This window comes from Melanotaenia boesemani, chromosome 7, assembly GCF_017639745.1.
Source record: "Melanotaenia boesemani isolate fMelBoe1 chromosome 7, fMelBoe1.pri, whole genome shotgun sequence".
Lineage (NCBI taxonomy): Eukaryota > Metazoa > Chordata > Actinopteri > Atheriniformes > Melanotaeniidae > Melanotaenia > Melanotaenia boesemani.
Genome location: NC_055688.1, coordinates 7,901,949 through 7,923,986, shown reverse-complemented (window position 1 = coordinate 7,923,986; position 22,038 = coordinate 7,901,949).

The window sequence follows — 22,038 nt, the reverse complement described above, 5'->3', positions numbered from 1 at the left end:
GGGACAACCTCCTCCCCTCTGCCAGGAAGTTGAAAATGGGCCGTGGTTGGGTCTTCCAGCATGACAACGACCCGAAGCATACAGCAAAGGCAACAAAGGAGTGGCTCAAGAAGAATCACATTAAGGTCATGGAGTGGCCCAGCCAGTCTCCGGACCTCAATCCAATCGAAAATCTATGGAGGGAGCTGAAGGTCCGAGTTGCCAAGCGACAGCCCACCAACCTTAATGATTTAGAGAGGATCTGCAAAGAAGAGTGGGCCAAAATTCCCCCTGATATGTGTGCTAACCTTGTGGTTAACTACAACAAACGTCTGTCCGCTGTGCTTGCAAACAAAGGCTTTGCCACCAAGTATTAAGTGCTTTTGGCTAGAGGGATCAAATACTTATTTCCCTCAATGAAATACAAATCAATTAATATATATTCTTTAAAGTTATTTTCCGGATTTTCGTTTTGATATTCTGTCTCTCCATGTTAGAATACATCTACCATTAAAAGTATGGAATGATCATGTCTTTATTAGTAGGCAAACCAACAAAATCAGCAAGGGATCAAATACTTTTTACTCTCACTGTATATATATGTACATATATATATATATATATATATATATGTACATATATATATATATATATATATATATATATATATATATATATATGTACATAAATTTCTAAATCAAGCTTTTCACCCTGAACAAAAACTACCTGAAAAATTCAAGTTTTTAAATGTGCAAAAAAGAATTTTCATGGTTGTAAAATTAAGGGAAACTATGGAACAAACATCTGTTACCGGATGCAAAGCAAAAAACTGAGTACAAGACACTGAAGATGCAGATACTGGTTTACAACAATGACCAGGTGGAGGCAACATTGCTGGTTTGCAGAAAGAGAGTCTGCAGCACCTACCGGTCGGGACTCGGACTGAGTAATGTTGGTTTATTACTTTCACTTTGTCATAGAAACAGCTTCCCCAGCATCCATTTTTATCTGCTCCCCTTTAGGAGCCTGCAGCAGTGCAGGGGGACAGTAAACCTTCTGCTCTCTGATTGGTCATTTTGATTTATCATCAACCAAACAGATTGTCTCTGGTTAGCACAAAGCACAATCTTCTGTGCTGCCCAGACTTTATCCTTTCTTAAACCTAACAAAAACAACAAATACCCCTTTTTAACCAAAGCAGTTCCAGTGGTGCTTCACAGCAGGTGTTACAACCAATTTCCTGCATGATGTTGGCTTGATGATGGACTGGTGACCCATCTGGGGAGAACACCCCTCTCCGCAACTCTAAATTTGATCTTATCAGTATAGAAAATAAATAGATAAAATATAAAGTATTTGCTGCTCTCTGGAAAATGAAGAAAACTGTTTGACAGTATTGTTCAAGTGTTGTTCAGTCTTTTAATGTTTGGCTTTGAAGCTGAAAAATGAAAGAAAAAGTCTGCAGATAGTCAACAAGAAAACCAGTGAAATTCAATTTCAGTTGAAAAAGGTGGATTCATAGCTGTTCATAAAGAGCTGTATCTGAATGAAGCAACCATTTAAGATAAATGAAATTCTTTGTTTTTCAAGGACCAAAGTGAAAGTCTTATGCCCTTATTTACAAAAGGGGGAAACTTTATTCAAATAAAAAGTATGAGTGGCCTTGATGATAGTGCTGACTCTTAATTCTGTTGGTATTAAAAAAAAAAATAGAAGTTAGATAATTTAAAGTAAATTATACATTAGTCAAGCACAAGATAAAGGTTTTAGCTGTAGAAGATAACACAACCTTTAGTCAAACTCCACATTTCACAGTTCTTCTGTGTACAAATGCCTATAAGTGTTATGAATATCAACATTTGTGTTTGTGACTGGAGGCATACTGGTTCACTGCAGTTCTACCTTAAACCTCCAGGCCTTTAGGAAAGATCCTTACAAGGTGTAATGATAAAAGAGTGGAGACGTGGCTTTCAGTAGTATTTATAATAAACACTAATGAATAAAATAATAAAAATTATCAAAATAATTTCTATTAAATAATATAAAATAATAACAACAGAATCACCATAAAATGAATTTAAAAAGATGTACCGGCTTTGGGTGATCTGTTAAAGGAAAAGAATTCAATTAAATCAATTAACACCCTCAGACCCACTGCTGGGAAAAGTGTAATCCGGGCACCCCTAAAGAGACACACATGAAGAAAACAAAACATCACATATGTACTCCCCTACACAACATAAGCCCCTTTCCGACTGTAGGAACTTTTTGAAGTTCCTTTAACATTTTCAGGAACCAGGCTGCTTTTTCATGCATTTGGATGGATAGGAACTAGGGGTAAAAGGCCTTCGGTTCCTATAGTCATTTTAACTCCTACTCCGAGGCAGGGTCTTTTCGAGATTCCATAGGAACCCTTATGACGTAAGTGCTTGGTGATCAGTAGCTATGCCCCTTTCCAGAGTTCCACTTATTCATTTCTGGTTCTTGTAGCCTCGCCATTTTTAAAAATCACTGGTTGCCGCTACGGTTTCAGCTACTGACGACAAACATGACAATGGACAAAGCAATGAGAAATGGACAGATGAGGATGTCAAAGCTCTTCTGGCCGTCTATGCCACAGAGAACATCTAGAGAGGTTTCGAAGGCTTGCAGTGGAATATAAAGATTTTCGCGACAATAAGTTCTGAATTAGAGAAAGCGGGGATTTTCCACAATGCGAGGCAGTGCAGGGAGAAAATGAAAAAATTGAAACACGACTATAAAAAATTCAGACAAGTAAGTGGTTCGACACCTTAGACCTCCTCTTGGGCCGCCAACCTGACTACTTGGGGAACGCTGCAACAAAGGACTCATGTGCTGGGCTTCTGGAGGCAATCACCCGCGGTGAAAATAGCGCCAGTTTAAAGGTTAGTATGCAAGAAAAGAAGTTTTAAAGCTTCTGTGTAGACATAAGCATTGTTCTCAAATACCACCCAAACAGCTGAGCTAATCTACTTCACGGGTAATATGGTTCTGATCCATGTCTACTTAATCTGAGACGGAGCCGAACAGCCTCCTGGATGCTCCTGCTGCCACCAGAACACCATGCCGCCATCGTGCAGCTAAAGAAAAAAGCTTATAAAACACACAGAAATCTCTGCTCCTGATTTTACAGGGTTTAAAAACAACTGAAAACAGACTATGTATGCTCATCTACAGGTACTTATTCAATTTGGAAAAGGGAGAACTGACAGAACCACACAGAACTGATTGTCATAGCTCAGTCATTACAACTGGACCTATGTTTTTTGAATGCTTTATTTCAGTTGAAATGATTTCAACTACAACTTTTGCACTTCTGGAGGATTGAGAAATTTTGACTATATCTTTTAATGAGAGCTTAGCAATATTAGCCATCATAAATGTTTTTTACTTGTGTTTAACCCTTCAGTGACTACACCAGAACCAGCTGTGGCATCAATGAGCATCAGCCAGCCATCCTTGATGTCAGCACCATCTGCCACTCTAGACAAGGTACAAAACATTCCTATAGCATATGCAAATGTGTAATCTATGATGTTGATAAATGGCAGTAATAAGAGCCTTGCACAAATATACCATGTAAGCTGCTCTTACTGATGTTGTCTTTGAATGGGTAAAAAAGAACTGATAGAGCCACACAGAACTGTATTAACTGTAAACCATCCTTTCTTTTTATAACTTGTTTTTTATTCTAAAATATTCATCCGTTCAGCAACTACATCAGAGCCAGCTTCTACAAAGGCCTTAACGACCATCAGCCATCACCAGCCAGCTGCCAGCACCGTCAGCCGCCCAAGACCTTGTAAATAAAATAAATTATTGTGTTGTACACGCATGTTCTTGAGTATTACAGTAGTATTGTATTACTGTTGCTGTATGGTATGTATCTTCCTCCACCCTCCCTGTTTGTTGCAGGAAAGAGAAAAAGGACAGACATTCTTCTGACCACTGTACAGGACATGCTTGTGTCTGACGCTGAACAGCAGAGGAAAAGTAATGCATGCTTACATAGCATGCTCGAGTTCTTCCAGGCACAGAAACAAGTAGCGTCAGAAGAGTGTGCGGCTCTACGAGCAGAGATGGCAGAGGCCGGCCGCCATCATAGATCTATAATGGTGTCTTGGGTATAATGGACAAGATTGCATGAAGGCTCGATGCACCAAAGTGTTGTACATAATCATATTCAGCCTGCACATGTATATAGTTAGTTTTGCACAGATTACACTTTTGTCATTGTGTGTTTTGTTAATTTTTCTTTCAAGTTTTCACTATTAAAAAAAATAAACGCCTTTGTGCACAGTCAGAGGTATTCCGCTTTTGTCATTAAAACCAGTCATGTCAGTTTGATGCAGTTTGGCCACCAACTACAGATTTTAAGCCTGTCATAATGCTGTTTTTATGTTACTGTATTTCTACATACTTTTTCTAAACCACAAGTTTCAAATAACCCCTCCGGTGACGGATTAATCCTTAACTTTGCTACTGATAAATTTCATATTGCACACAATGCTTTAAACAGATGAAGAAATCTTTATTCAGCCAAAAAAAAAACAAAAAACAAAAAGCACTCTGTAAAAGTCATTATCGGTGAAACATTTTCTCATTATGTATGCCCATGTATACATGTATGTTCTTGCTGTTGTACTTCAAACTATGATGACTATTCAGAGAAAGTGAATTTTGGGATTAGTTGGAAGGCACGAGGTAACGCATCAAAGCTGCACGCACTCCAGCTGCTTCAGTATCTGCAGCTGGTGGTTGTGTTGGAGTATCAGACTGTGGAAAAGGGTTGTCTTCACTCCAATTACTCCTCACCATGCCTCTCACAGAGGTTGTGAAGAACACAGCATGTAAGCACCATGGACTTCACTCTGTCAAGACTGCAGTCATTGCACTTCTGTAGGCATCGCCATCTTCCTTTGAATCTGCCAAAAGCATTTTCAACCACAATCCTAGCTTTGCTTGTGTTGAGGTTGAATGTCTCTTGTTGGTGTGTGAGGGCACCGCTGTCTGGGAAGAGCTTCATGAGCCAGCTTGTCAGTGGATAGACAGCATCTCCAATGATGTAGTAGCGGACATCCTGTCCTCCTGTGTTCCTGCACTGCTGTGGAAACATCTTCCTGCTCTTTGCCAGGTCCCACAGCCAAGACAAACGTAAAACTCTGGAGTCGTGTAAGATGCCCAGTTGCCCAATGTTCAAATTCCAAGACCAGCCTCATCCATCTACAGCTGCCTGTAAAACAATAGAATACCATCCCTTCCAGTTGAAAAACTCTGTGTAGTACTCCTGAGGTGCTAAAATAGGAATGTGGGAACCATCAACAGTCCCGACACACTGTGGCACTCCCCATTTCTTCTCAAAGTACTGTAACAGTTCTTTTAGTTTTTGTGCATTTGGCAACTTAATGACTTCCGGGAACAAGATTTCTTCTACAGGGGAGCAGAACTCTCTTAAACAGTCGCAGGCAGTTGAAATACCAACTCCAAATAGGTGTGCTGTGCTCCTGTACTTAGAGTTTGTGGCGAGTTTCCATAGAGCAACAGCAACTCTCTTTTCAAGCTGTACAGCCAGACGATAAGTCATGTCCACTCTCTCCAGTGCAGTCCTCAGGCAGTGATAGATGTACTCAAATGTCTCTCTGGACATACGAAAATTCTCTATCCACTGTTAATCGGTAAAACGGGGAACAACGTTTTTTCCACCAGTCATCAGCTTTGCTCCGAAACACAAACAGAACACGAGTTACAATAAATCTGCCGTCTGGAAATACTCACTTACGTAATATACTCAACGCAAACAGTAGAATACCGTCTGAAATATTTACTCAAATGACACGCACACAATCGTCCAATAAGTTAAACTTACACGTCGTCTCCTTTGTCTGCGGTGCCTTGCTCTCCTTTGTTCCTCCATGAAACAAAGAAATATCGCCAGCTGCTGCATTCTTCCTCTCCCGACTCGCTATGCACATTTCCAGCCTCGACATTAGATGCCTCATTTTATCATCCATCAGTAACCTCCCCGTCAAACAGAGCATGAACACGGCAATCTCTTCATTGTCCATATTAACTTGGTGGTTTTGCTTTGTGCTCTCGTTATTATTAACGGGTTGTGTTTTGTTGTTGTGTAGCACACTGTCATTGTCGCAGGTGGTTGCGTCACATTAGTCCTTCTAACTCATGTGCGAATGCAACATGAAACAGTTCCCCTGGTGAAGGCAGTTCATAGAACTAAAATCGAGGCAAACAGTTCTTAGAACTGTGTTCTTAGAACTTCTCTGTCCGAATGCCCTTATGCACGCACATAACTGGGTGGGACACATAGAACTTAAACCAAATAAATAAAAAACACCACACAGTGGGTGGATAGCTAAATCCCCTGCACGCAAACCCAGAGGCAGCACAGGAACCAAAAAATTGGGTTGATTTGTCACCTTTATGAAACAACTGTAAGGAACTAACAATAGAAATGGGCATAGTTTTGAAGTATAAAATGACACATAAACAGTAGCACGCTAACCTGTAAAGAAAATAAAAAAACAGCTGCTATTAAAAAAAACAAAAAAAACAAATCAAATGGAAAAAAGAAAAACAAAAAACGGAATCCCACCCCCGGTTTGGAACAGGTAACTATTTAATCCTCCACCTGATCTCTCCCTGACACTGCAACTGGTGACTGCGATCACAGGCCGGACCTATTAAAATCCTACAACTTAAACCTAACCAATGAAATACTGCCGTGACTATTAATAATTTAAAAGAAACCTACCTCAGCAGGGATAACCACACGTGCTATTTTACCTTCGGCTCAGGAGAAGTGGATTCTAATCATTTCCCCCATTATGACCACCTGCACTGACTCACACAGCTGCTACCAATGTAGTGTTTCCCATATGAGCAAATAGTCCATAACAAGCTCCCCTGTTGTGCAGACAGGCCCTGCTACATGTTTACTATAATACAGATTTTAAATTTTAATTTTAATGATTAAAATTTTTATCAAATTAAGCATGATGAATTACCATTCGCCACTATGCCTGATATGCTGATATGTATCAACAGAGCCAATGCTAAAAGTATTTACTGACCTTGTCTTGGGTAAACAGTAGATGTCCAATGGTCAGTAAGTGCAGCATGTAATGAACTTCTATATGTTCTAAATCATCTCTACCATGTTCTAGATAATAATTCAGCGTTCATACAGAATCATCTCACCAACCGTCTCCATGGTGATAATTTCTGTCATAAAACCACCAGATGTGACGACTGAAGTTAAACAGCCAACATTGATGAAGAAACTGATAAAACTGATGATCTGGATCCCATGATGGGACATGTTTTTCCTTTTATCAAGTCTAAGTGTTTGAGCAGCAGTGATAAAAGTCCTACAGCAGCATCACCCAAAGTAAACAACTCTTGATAAAATAGAGCACTGGCTGTTTGTTTTACAAGTTTTTCTTCACTCTTTTATATTAGATGTTCACTTTAGAATCTAGACCTAAAAAAGGGTCACATTTGTGGTCCCCTTTTCCTGATCAGTGCTCCTGCCTGGCTCCTTTTCTAGACTTGACCCTTATCTGAAGTATAAACCCTTTCTACCACCAGCCATTTACTGTGTTAGAAAAGGTCCTGCCAAAAACAATACTTTTGGATAAATATGTGCCGGCATGAATCATGAACCGCTAGTTTCCTCTATTTCAGCTGAACTATAAACACGCCCAACAAGAGAGAAAAGCCAATCAGCTGAAGAGGAAGGAAACCGCTGCCTTGTTCAAACACAGAGACAACCAGATAGCCACTAGAGCTGACACGATGGTGCAAAACACAGGATAAGTTTAAGAAAAAAATGCGGGAAAAGCGCAGGTGTGGCTCATCTTTTCCATCTTGCCTCTCCACAGCCCGCCGTCATAACAGAGAAACAGTCTAGTGCTTCTGACGAGCAATTTGGTTTAGTAGTCTCGCAGTTTTAAGATTCAAACAATAGCATAACCACGACAGCATTCACACATCCCGGATGAGTCAGGTCACAGGAATGGATTGGAGGCCATCAGTAATACAAGGAACATTAAGAAAACTATGACTTTTATAGATTTTTAAAAAGTAATAAACAGATAGCAGGGCTCCAGACTGCGACCAAATGGTAACATTTTGCGACTAAAATGTCAGACAGTGCGAGTGAATGTTTCAATTACATGTGCAATGGCGACCCATACATTTGCCGGTCTTTTTCTTGTAGTAGTTATAATTGAATTTATTTTGTCGCTAACAAACTTCTGCTCCCCTCTTCAGCCCAGTAGTTCACAGTAATGAGCAAATTAGCTGCTGGTTTGCCGACTCAAACTAACTTCAATACGAGAAAAGGAGACAAACACCAATGAAGAAGAGGACAGCCAGTGTGTCCACTGTGATTGGTTGATGTGTGAAAAGAGACGGGTCTTGTGGGAATTTAATATTCCTCAGTGTTGCCAACTTAGCAACTTTGTCGCTATATTTAGCGAGTTTTCAGACCCCTCGAGCGGCTTTTTTTTTTTTTTTTTTTTAAAGCGACTAATGACTAATCTAGCAACTTTTTCTGGTATTATTGGAGACTTTTGGAGACTGACGCGAATGAACGTAGTTTACTCTTCCCAATGAGGAGCAGGTGCTGTGCAGACCCCTCCCCCTTCCAAAAGCACTCATATGAGGCTTGGTCTTCTCGGAGCAGCAGCTCCTAGCTGTATTCAGAGCAGAGGACGTTCACCTCTGTGTCATGACTAGAAAAATGAAATGTACAAAGCTGCTGCTGGATGATCCTGCACTGGCTTACCATCAGATGGTAATGTCTATTAATAAAGAGTGTGGACAAAAATATTTAAAAAGTTAAAAGTGTTGCGACATGTTCCAGACTTCTAATTCAAAAACAAATTACACTTAAAAAAACTGAACTAAAAATAAAGAAAATATTGATAGAATTATTTAATTTTATAAATTTCATTTATTATTATTATTTTATTATTATTTGCTGTTCTAAGCATTTTTAGGTTGTCTTTTTATAAATTTCTGCCTTTAACAAGACATCCCTCTTCATGGCAGCATCCATTATAACCACATTTAATAGGCTGATTATGCTAATTAGTAATAATTTTTTTTAATGTTGTGTCAACTGCTGCACAAAAAAAGGTGAATTGTAAACATTGTAATTTCTGAATTTATTGTTTAAATATTTATCACTAATACAGTGAAAATGAGAAGAAATATGAATATTTCTTATGCAAGCCGATTTCAGTGTGTGCCCCTAAATTTTCTGCTTGTGCTCCTAAAAATTTAAGTTAGGGGCCACTGTGCTCCACGTAAAAAAAGTCTGCCCTGGATAATAATAACTAGATAGTGAATAAATGATAACAGTGACTAGAATCTGAAAACATGCAATTCTGTCCACATTGTTTAAAAGCCGGATAGCAGAAAGAATAAAAGAGCTGGAGTATCTGTTTGTTCTCCTTGTTGGAGCAAGATAACGCCGATAACGACAGAAAAGCTTATGGTGAAACAGCACTGTCACATCACTGTTGGCCATCTGGTTGTTCAAATGGCCAACAGGAAAAGACAGACTGATTTTCGTGATGATCGAAGAACTGCAGCCTCGTTGTTTATTCCAGCAAAACTGCTAACTGAGTCTGATAAAAAAGAGTTGGGTCCAGGATTGTGATTGGTATGTTAATCTGTACATTCTCAGCAGACTCCTGCATAACTAGGGTGACCAGATTTCAATTGTTAAAAAAGAGGACATTTAGTTGGTAAGTGGGGGTTGTTAATCTAGTTTATCTGACATTTTTACAAAATTTACATAGTCTGGTGTATATAAAACAACTTTTTGATTTTTTTTTTTTTTGTTTGTTTTTGTTTTGTTTTGTTTTAGGGCTAAAAATGTGTGGGAAAAATCCAGTGGAGATAAATTTCTGTCTTTCTGTTCCATCCCTTTATAAAGCCATTACGGAAGAAAATGAAAAATAAATTTTATATCTACGCACACACACACACACACATATATATATATATATATATATATAGTGTGTGTGTGTATAAACACACGTAAACACAAAAAAATAAAAGAGGTAAAGTAAAAGTAAACCCATGTCTTTATGCAGAACTGATGTGAGTTTCCGGCTCCCTGCTGTGCATGTCATGCACTGAGCTTCCCATTATTCACCACCAAGACAAACATGGGAATTTTTGCTATAGTTTGTCTGTGAATTTACATTTACATTTCTGCATTTTCTAGCTTTACTAGATTCTGGACACTCAGATCTAAAACTCCTGAACAGCTTCTTTCCCAGGCCATCAAGGCCACCAGTCCAAAACATGAACCTGGTCTTCAGTTCGTCTTATTACGATGTTAAACTGCAAAGATAGTGAGGGAGCTGAAACCTTTCATCGGGAAATGCTTGAATGGCTTTGCATTGTCCATGGGTGCAAAACCCAGCCGAGACTATATGAGAGGGGAGATTCATGCACACTGTCTCCACAGTACAAAGTTATGGTGCATTCGAGTTGTTTCGTAATTCTGAGCAGCCAGAATAGTAGGTGGCCTCTCAATCCCACGGTTCCTCTCCCCCTCCCTCTCTTGGGGCTTGTTGTCTGAGAGTGGATAACAATAATAGGCGAGTGTGGGGAATGAAACGCAACACAAATCTAATGTAACCATATCTGAGGCTGAGATAGAGCAAAATCCTGGAAAATTTTGAAATTCTGGCTGGACGCAAAAAGAGGACATGACTGGGTGAAAGAGGACGTTTGGTTGCCCTGTGTGTAACTCAAATGAAGATAAGAAAAAAAAATCAGTATAGCCATTTTTTCCTTAGTGCAAGGAAACTGATAGTACCATTGGGCATCTCAGTATTTATTTTTGCACATTTTCCCTTGTTTATCATGAAGTCATGCTGCTGTCAGTGTTGCTTCTCAGCTGGTAAACATTACGTTCAGGTCTTTTGGGATTTAGTTAATGGAACAACATCTACCATCAGTGTAAATTAAGAGTTAATTGTCTTAACAAACTTTTAGAAAAAGACATAAAGTCAAACCAATCCTCACACTTATTGGGAATCGGTGTGTGTGGAAATATTGCAGTTTCTCTTCATCCTCACAGACGGCAGGTTCTGATGGAATCAAAGTAGCATCAATCTCGCCTTTGAAGTCGAGATGGAGAGATGAAAGGAGTTCTGACCTCTCCTCCCTCCGTCACCTCCTCCCTGTTCTTCTCCTCTATTTCTCTCACATTCACTCTCCTCATCACACCTGTAATTTTCCACACCAGCAGGATATCATCATCATTTTTTTCTTCCACAATAAGGCTCTGCTGTTCCTCCCCTCATCATTCAGAGACTGAAAATAATAGAAGTGGCTGTACCATCGGAGTGGTCATCACTCTGGGAAATATACTGTACACACTGGTCAGCAGAACTACAGCCCAGGCTTGGTTTACAGGTCGCACAATGAAGGCTGGGGGCAGGTAAGCTTTGACGTGTTCAGCTAGAAATACAGCTGCAATTCTAAGAACTGGGACACTGAAAAAAGTCAATAAAAATTAAACACAATGATTTGCAAATCTCATCAACTTATCTTTTATTATAACACTAACAACTTATTATAGCACTAGATGCTACAACTGAGTTTTCTCATGGAAATATTAGCTAATTTTTCATTTGAACCAGTTGCTGGAGGTTTAGGTAAGAAATGTTGTCCCATCCTGGTCTGATGCAGGATTCTAGCTGCTCAACAGTCCTGGACCTTATTGCAGTATTTGAATGGATGAGCAGCAGAGTTGAGTATGTGGATTGCATCCATGAAAAATGACCAAATCTTCTCTGTCAATGGTAAACAGTTTATTCTGTTATTAATTCTACTTTTCAGTTTTTGGTAACCAAATCGCCTATAAGCCTGTGACAGCAGCCAGTTGGATTGCAGAGTCAAAGTGTGGAGAAGACGTGGAGAACACTATGCTGATTGCTGCACTAATGGGGTCGACACACAAGGGCGACCAACGACAGGCGAAATTCATCACTACCAGGTGAAACCCAACACACGGGACACGACAAACAGCAGTGACAGAAAAATTTAATTTTATCTCCAAAAAATTTAATTGGTTATGATATTGGAGGGACTTTTGACATTTTCAGCAGTCTATGACAGACAAGGCATCAAGGATGAAGAGTCAGAAGATTTTGCTCGAGTTCACAGAAATCCCGTTGTTGACTCCACTGTACAAAAGAGAAAGACAACCCTGGGTTCATCCTACTTTACAATACATCACACAAAGATTATAGAGGTCCAGGATTTATCTGGAACACTCTTGAGGTCCTCCATCAAATGATGATATTCACCATTCTGTTTCCTTGTTTGTAAAGTATGGGAAAGTCTGACACAGCTAAAATGATCTGTTCCTTCATGTTGGAAGTATTTGCAGACTGTGCTGTATAACCTGCTCTCAGCTCATTGATCAGTCAGTAAAACCCTCGCTGGTTGTTTGTAGTGCCATGCAACAGCAAGAAAAATTGAACATTTTTCTATTTCTTGTGTTGCGTCGCAAGCCCCTGTATGCACGTCTATGTGAACAAGCACAACATTTCACATGCACGAATGTCGCCTGTTACTTGGCTGGAGGAGGCCAGTGATTTTCGCCTCCTGCATGTTGAGCACATAACAGCTTCTGGTGGTGGCAGTATGATGGTGTTGGCTGGTTTCGCCTTTACTAGAAAAACATGGCACTCATCATGGAGGCGATTTCACTGCAGAGAGATATGAAGGTGAGATTCTCCAACCATTGGCAATTCCATTTCTCCACAATCTGAACTCTATCTATAGCACCTGTGGGACCAGCTCAGGCATCCTATTGGTGGCAGAGTGACCGACACGACCACACTGACTGATGACAGATGCTGGTAGAGAACTGGAATGCTCTCCCACAGCAGTGTGTGACCAAACTGGTGACGAGCATGAGGAGGAGCCTCTAGCCTGTCATGGCTGTGGATGATTCGTCCACATGCTTCTGAGGCCTTTGATTGTTAAATAAAGACACTGTTAAATTGCCAATATGTATTGTTTCTTTAGCCTTCCATAATTTAATCCAATAAACAACACCAAACAAAAGAGACAATTTTTTTATGGGCACAATCCACACACTCAATTCTACTGCTCATCCCATGAATGCATTTTCTTACAATTGTGGCACCATTTAAAACTTTATTTACTTTCTTGTGCTAAATTTCGCTGCCTGTATCACCCAAATGCATCTTTCACACCAGGCGTCTTTTAAACTTTTTTTCTTATGGAGAAACAAGATGAAAAACTGGATTAACTTAAGTTAAGTCCCTCATTCTTATATAGTCTGCACTTAATAAGAGAACCAGCATTACTAGAGTTACTCTTGGGTAACTGATTTGTATTAAGATATAAAGAGAAAGGACTGGTTGATGGCTGGGGTTCTCAAACAGCTGCCCTAACCCCTTATCAAGAGGGGTCATTTTGGCAAAATTTTTGTTGATTAGTAGTCATGTAACGGGACCGGTACGTCTGCATCGTAAGGAGTTAACCATTTCAGTCAAGTTTATCTACCTCCTATCAGACAGTGCAAGAATTAAAACTGGACAGACTTTCTCCTATCCTGGGTTTTATCTTCCTGTCACACTTACTTTTTCTTCTAATTCTAAAAAATAAGGTTTGTTTTTAATAAAAATAGGAAAAAAAACAAGTATTGTCACATGTCTGAGAAGTACTTGTGCTCTTTGTGTGAAAAACAGAATAACTTGATTTCAGCACCATTAATCAGATTCCGCTTACTTATATTTATAACTTAGTTAAAGATCGTGGAAATAATTCCTCAGGGTTTAAATATATTTTCTGCCACTTGTCACAGCATCCAGATACTCGTAAATTCTGTTTTAAATGATTTACGTCACATTTGTTTATTAGATCAACATCTTGACTTCCAAGATGCACTGGGGAAAAAATGATCATTAATCAGAGTCATTGGAAGGTGCGTTTTGTTTTATCAGCCTTTGTTTCCCTAAATTGTTCAATACTTGCAGCAGCTTGTAGGATACTGAACATCAAAATCTAGTTGTGTGTTCATAGATGTTGATGATTCCCTGGTCTGCACAGGAGAAAGAGAAAGACTTTCTTGATGAAGATATGCCTCTTTTTGTAAATAATTTTATTTCTCCCTCTCACTGACAAACTAGATTAGCCCTGACAAGCCGAACACTGAGCAGACTTAGCTCACAGCACTGAGAATGTGTGTATGTGCGTTTTAGCCCTCTTAGCAAGCATGTTAGCATTGAATTGTGTAGGTGGGACCTGTGTGGGCAGCAGGGCAGCGTCTCATTGGTTGCCAGGAGGTGTATTCTTTGAGTGGCGGCTCTCTAATGAGAGCCCGTGGGAACTGGGCTTACAGACCTGTGGTCTAAAATGGCTTCAGGCAGATAGGCTTTCATCTCCCATCATGCCCCCCCCTCACATACAGTATATACCTCAACCAGCTGTGGCTCATGCTGCATTCAAGACATCTAGGAGGTGTGGTAAAAGTTTGTTAAATACCTTTCAGCTTATTGTTGAGACTATAAACTGTGCAGGGATATCATTGGACCCAGTTTTATGATGGTAAATACAAAAGAGGACACATTTCCACCTCATTCTGGACAGTAAATAGAATGAAAATCCAGTTTGGCTCAGTTTCTACTCAGTAAACGCTCCTAAACACACAGAATGGCTTGGCATTCAAAGAGATGCAAAGTAAGGAAACACAGATCAGTATAGGACTGAAAATGACACCAAAACCAACTGAAAGTTTAGAAAGCTCCACTTTTGGATCAGTGTTTATTGGAAGTAACAGCTGCGCATATTAGTGGTCCACCCTGCTTTCCAGAGCAATTTAGAAGGATAAGTTTTAGAGGAAATGTATTAACTCAGTTTAAGGTAGTGTATACAAAGTGTACATTTTTCTTTTCTTTTTTTCTGTCTTTACTCAAGCATTGATTACTTTAACATATTTAAGACAAAAAAAAAAATCATAATTAAGTGTTAGAAAAACTAATGTAGAGATTTGATCATAGTTTCCAAAAGATCAATTTCATTGTGAAAATGTTTGCTCTGTGCATGTTTGGCACTGTTTGTCCATTATGTATCAGTATGTGTCAGTATCTGACCTCACAAGTCTAAAAATGTAACTTTATTGTATTTTAGTTAGTTATTTTCTGAAAATTAGTAAAAGAAGAATTGATGATCCATTCTGTATTTCCTCCAGTTTTCCAAAGGTTATACAAAGTAACGGCAGGAACGAACCCAACAGAAATATTGCTGTGAAGATGGTTCCTAAGTTGTGGCTATTTGTAACTTGTGTCTCTTCCTTTCTTATGGAAGTTAGTATTGCTTATGTGGCAGTACAAGGTAAGTGTTTGCAGTACCAGCCAATCAGTTGAGGGAGGCGACATATTTAAGCAGGCGTAGAGCCAGTGTCTGTCATCAAGCGCTCGTCTGGTTGGCTGGTCACATGACTTCCGGCTGTCACGGAGGCTAACGTTGCTACTGCATTGAATTAGCTCCCACACCTGAACTGCTGTGGTACGTATGCTTCGTTTTCCCTGCACCTTGTATCTGGCTGGACAGGCCTTAGCTGTGCTTTTATAGGGAAACTGGTGCGCCGTGCTACTCCCTGCATCTGAAGACTCCTTTCTGTGGCTAATCCTGACGTCCTGGTAGGTCAATCCACAGCTTGTGGGCAAGTTTCCTGTCTGTATGGGACATTTATGATGTTTATTTCCTTAGAGGGATAAATCGGATTGCTTCCAACAACATAGCCGTCCTGCAGGCGGCTGATATTGGCTGCTGAGCCACAGCTGATCGCCACGCCTGCTGATGCATTTGCTTTCCATTGTTTTCTGTTGATTGCTTTATTTTGTTTTAGGATTTGTTACTCGCTGTTGCTTCCAACAGATGCCCGGGCCACTTTGCCTTTCTAGGCCGCTTTGCCGCAGCGTTTCTTTTTAAGGACTGTAGTAGCTGTGTGTTAAGGGCTACAAAGAGCTGTTGTGGGGAAAGATGTCTCACTACGTGCCGCTGTTCTTCAGCTGAACAGCTGATTGTGCATGCAATTTAGTGGAGACCCACATTGAGAGACTGGGTTTTACAGCCGGCTTTTATTTTGATCATTTAAATTGAGGCCGTTTTATTTTAGTTTGTGTGCTGCCATTTTTATTGCATTTTATCTTAGTTTCTGCCCTTAATATTTTATTTTTTTCCTTTTCAGAGCTCTGAGAGCTTGGGGTGGTGGCACCTCTTTGGTGCTGGTTCCTTCCTGGTGAGACCCTCCCCTCCTCTGTATGCCGATCACATCTGCCTGTGCTGTGTGTTTGTAGTGTTGTGTGCTTGGGGTGGCCCTTCCCTGGATTTCCTCACCTCATTTCAGCCCACCTGCCCCCTGGTAAGCCTCAACCCTATTTTCATTTATTTTAACAGTTTGTTTTGTTTAAATAAAGATTGTTAATTTTATTGGATGCTTGTCTCACACCTCGTTGGTATAGCGAACCTGAGTGCCTTGGTGGAGTAAATATTAATAATCTCTGGATGAAAGTCCCAGAGTGGCGTTGTCGGACCTTTTAGTGCACCTGAAGCTCACATACTCCCCCGGTCTTGCCACACTTAGCTGTAAATAAATTCAACATTGAGCCTTAGGTTAAAGGGGCAGCTTGTAACAAAATCAAAGTAAATAACAAAATATAATATATCATTAAAAACTTTTTGTTTTGGTGTCTAATAACTTTACTAAATTATTTTTTTTTTCCCTCTTAGAATAAGCCATTTACACATATTTGCTGTGGGTCCACATACATGGCAGTTGCTGTATTTGCGCCACTATTTTTACTCTGAATGGACAACTCTTGTCTTAAGTGAGAACCCATTGAGCTTTAAAACTACCAACTTTGTTTGATAGGTGCCAGAGCACTGTTTGGGCTAAATAATACCTTAAATGGCACATAGAAGAAGTTCAAAGTGATTTAATTCCATTTCTTCCTCATTCTGATGCACAGATTGAACTTCAGCAAGTCCTCTTCACCATGTCTACATGACAAAATTCAATGAGGTACTGCCATGTAAATGAACCTTTTGCTATTTCTGCTAACAAACAGCTGAACAGGTGGACCCGATAAAGAGGCCAATGAGTGCTCAACAAAAGCTAGGTCTTGTAAGGATTTACAGTCTTTCCTGATGTTGAAATTTTTAGGAGTTAAAGTCAGTACTCAAGTTTTTGGTTTTCACTTCCTCTGCAGTATTAAACAACAACATTTTTGTCCTAGAGCAAGTTTGATTCAAGTGGATGATTAACCCGTCACACGCTTACAGTCCAGTGAGTCATCCTGTCAGTACCTCCTGACATGTCAACTCCAAACACAATTATATTGTCAAATATCTTTCCCTCCTGTGCACACCCACACCATCAAATAACACCTCAGTTCAAGGAAGAGAGCTGTCAATCATTCTTGACATGTTGTTTATTCCTGACAGTGTGTCAGTGTATCTATGACAATCGATTATCATTTTAGTCTTCTGAGTCAGGATATGGTGTTTTATACAGCTTACTTTGATGTTACTTTGGTCATGTTGACCACTCAAAGTGGGCTACAAGTCTTATAAAAACATATTCTTTTTACTCTAAACATTGAGAGATTTCTGTCAAACACCAACACACTCAACATATCAGACATAAACACTTGTGAACCAGAAAAACAAAGGATCAAACTTAAAAATACAGTCGAATAGAAATATTCTTTTAAGGTATGTAAAATAAGAAAATGAAACTGAAAGATAACTAATAATAACAAAAGCCTTTATTCCAGTTTTGATTCTGTAAGTTTTCCTTAATTTATCAGCATCATTTTAGCAATTACTTTCTGTCCAAACTGTTTACTTTTTAATGAAACGAAAAATGATGAAAACCACCAGATGAAAGATGCAAAGGTAATTAACTGATAAACTTATTAGGTTTATCTTTTTTTTTTTTTTTACTTTCCCAAAGCCTAACTATGTGTCCAGCAACATGACAACTTGGGCTCTTGGAAACATTCTGGTACACACTCCAGCCCACCTGGTGGCAGTAATGCACCAATTTGTTTTTACCAACTACCAAAAAATATAAAGAAGAAGAAGAAGAACCGAGACCAGGCTTTACAGAACACATCGAAGGGAAAAAGAAAGAGGGAGATGTGGAGAAACAGGTAACTGGGATGAAAGAGGGCAGATATCTTGCTCTTGGTTTAACAGTAAACGTGTTTCTTATTGCATCTCCATCACATCTGTGATGTTATAAGTATAGTAAGTTACACAGTTATAAGTTGTCTAGTTTTATATATATGTGTATATATATATATACCTGGTCCCTTTGCTCTGTGTGTATAAGGGCTCTGTGCCCAAAGAGTTTGAGTAGAAAGAGTTTGAGAACAACCGGATTATGAAAAAGTATCATTGGCTAATTTCTTTTACAATTTTATTTATTTATTTTTTTACATTAGTGGACCCCTTTTGTTGTGGTAATCAATTGTTAGCTCAGATATACCTTTTTGATGGACCAACATCTTTAAACCAGCAAAGCAATGAATTATAAAAATAAATAAAATTGGTCTGAGGAGGGGACCCAGTGTTTCTTGGCATTGTAGTCGTCTGCTGAAATCTGAATTAAATTTGATGGCGCCAATCAGACAAAGCCTATCTTTAAGCAGCTACAGAGGGAGATGCAGCTGGCTACGAACGTAGCATCGACCAGCTAGTTAACAAATTTAAAAAGCTGAAAAAAGATTTCACGGACCATAAAATGGAGCTGACCATAAGCCCCCCCCCACCCCCCCAAAAAAAATATACCCATTTCAGTGTTCTGGCTTCTGTTCTTGGAGACTGGCCAGCAAACCAAAGAACTGCCGCCTTGAACTTCACCACAGGTGAGTCCATTCTCCTGCCTATGGGTGACGATTCTAAGGTTGGAATGCCACTGAACCTGGTAAGTGTGGCGGTTTTATGACGTTACTACTATGTAACAAGGAGAAATTACCTGTACCTTTGACATTCGGTGTGTCTGTGGAAAACAGAACATGTTCTTTGGAAGCACCAGAGTTTAACCAGCTAAGCTCTGGCTCTGGCACCAGTTCATCTTTGGTCGAAAAGAGGCTTAAGTGGTTACAGTTAACTGACTGAACTCCTAAAAGAAATTCTTTACAGATCTGAAACAGTTACTCATTTAAGCTCTTTTTCAATAGCATCTCATACCTGCTGTTATTTTCTGTTTTTTATTTGATTTTATTTACATGTACACGTGTTTGTGATGGCTGTCTTGTGTACTTTGTGTTTGGTTAAATTGTAGTAAATCCTCAGAAATTACCACGTTTGCAAGCTGCAGTTACACTGGCTTCCTGTCTGTCAAAGGATTAACTTCAAAATACTGCTGTTAGTTTACAAATCACTGAATGGTTTAGGACAGGGGTAGCCAACGTCAGTCCTCGAGGGCACCAATCCAGCAGGTTTTCCAGATTTCCGTGCTCCAACACACCTGACTCAAATTAAATGGATCCAACAGCCTATAAGGATCTCCACAATGACTTGTTAGTTTAAGTCAGGTGTGCTGGAGCAGGGAAATCTGAAAAACCTGCCGGATTGGTGCCCTCGAGGACCGACGTTGGCTACCCCTGGTTTAGGACAAAAAAAATTCAGGATCTTCTGGTTTGTTATGAACTAAACAGATCCCTCAGGTCATCAGGGTCAAGTCCGTTCCCAGAGTCAGAACTGAACATGGAAAGGCAGCTTTTACAGGTCTGTAAAATGTGGAACAAACTCCCAGAAAACGGCAGGTCTGCTGAACTTTTCTTTTTGATTCCTTTTATCAGAACAACTATTAAATTTCCTACACTGGACCTTATTTTTTGCTTTTCATCTGTTTTATTTGAGGCCTTTTAATCAATTTTTTCCTGTTTTTATTTAATTTCTTTTAAAATCTGTTTTTAATGCACTTGTTATTGCTTCTTACACCCCACTGTAATGCTTTTAATGTTTTATGTAAGACTTTGAATTGTCTTGTACATGTAATGTGCTATACAAAGAAATTTGCCTTGCCTTGCAATATGTGAGTAACCAGTAGGGACAGCTACATAGACAAGTCAGAAATTGTCTGCATCTTCACCATGCATCATTGCCACTTACTTCATTTCTTGCAGTGGTGAAACAAGCAAGACATAATGTGCGAGTGCTTGATTTAGGGGCCTTATCTACACTGCCAGTAAAACATTTTGACACACTTTCATATTAAATCTAAAGGAAAAGTCTTCGCAAACTTTTGACGGGTTGTTTGTCTTCACGATCCTGCTGCTCCAATGATCTTAAAACGAATCAAATGCTAACGTCTTCTACTGCTATAATGCTTTTAGTTTTCTATACACCCTACAAATTCAGTTTGGTAGCCGATTGGCCACACAAAATGTAGGTTTAAATTCAAGTATATTCTCAGCTTTAAATTTCAAACACGTGGTCACTCTACACTCTACTACTCTACAAGTCAAAAATAAAAATTTGGATTTGTTTTAAGTTTTTTTTTTTTTTTTTTCATTTTTCCTTTCCAGTCTTGTGGCTACATTATCATTCTGGTGAAGCCATTTGTCCTGCATTGTTTGTGTTTTGTCTGTGGTTTGCATTAAATTGGTTCAGCTGGACCCAGTTCTCAAGGATAAAGACACTGCAGTGTAAACTCCCAGGGCCTCATTTATAAAGCTGGTGTTGGTACAAAACCGGGGTACGCCATTTGTAGTCAACTTTTTGGATTTATAAACTTGATGGGAGCATATCCCTACCTCCATGGCAACTCTGATCCTAGCGTATGCACAAAATCTGGAGAAATGGGAAACTGCGACACCAACAGCACAGAATAAAATCAAAGAAATGATGAGAAATGTGAGACAAATATCACCTTTCAAACCACATGTTTAATACTAAAGTTTTTGCAAAAATGAGTAAAGAGGAATATTTCATATTGATACTCCTGGGAGTGCATTTGCTCACAAACATAAAAAAACTGCCAAATAAATCAGGATTTACAACAGAAACAAAGATGATTGTTAAATATATCTACTAGATTATGTTATGCCAGTGTAAAAGGAAACATTTGAACATTTGAACATTATGAACTCAATTCATGCAGCTAAATAATAAGGCGGACACTCAGCTGCTAAAATGTACCATACAAATTAGGCTTAAAATAATAATATTTACAATTAAAATCACATGGTAGCTGGGCAATAATGCTTGTCATTTAGGTTACAATCAGGGTATTTTCCCACCTGTAGCTATTCAGAAAATGAACCTAAATGCGTAAAGATGCACAATGGTGTTTTTTTGGCACTGGTGGAGTATGTGGCACATGGAAGATTCGGGAGTGAGCACATTTTCAGAGACCAGTAAGACTTGCTGGCATACGATGACAAACGGCTAACAAGCTGGTTCCGACTGCCCCGTGCTTTGCTCAGGACCTCTGTGATGCTTTGGGTCCGGCATTACAGTGCAGAGACACAACAGGAGGAACCACTACAGCACTGCGAAGCCATGCTGTAGCAATGGATGCAGTATGTGGTTTAACATTGTCTTGCTGAAATCTGCAACGCTTTTCCTGAAAGGGGCGTCTGGATGGGAAGATGTTGCTCTAAAACCTCCAAAGCCACCCACGGTATTGGCACTAATGTAACCCCATACCATCAGAAATGCAGGCTTTTGACCTGTTTGTTGATAACAAGCTGGATGCTCCCGGTCCTCTGTACTCCACAGGACACAGCATCCATGGTTTCCAAAAGGAATGTCAAAATTTGATTAATATGACCAGTTTTACCCATTTTAAATACTCTCTTAGACTATAACTTTTATTTATAACGGTTTTGAAAAAATTTGATTCAAATGAAATCCTTTTGAGTATATTTGTGTTTGTTCTGTCTTTCCAGGACATTTGGGAAAGCTAAAATTTGTTATAGACAGACTGATCAGAGG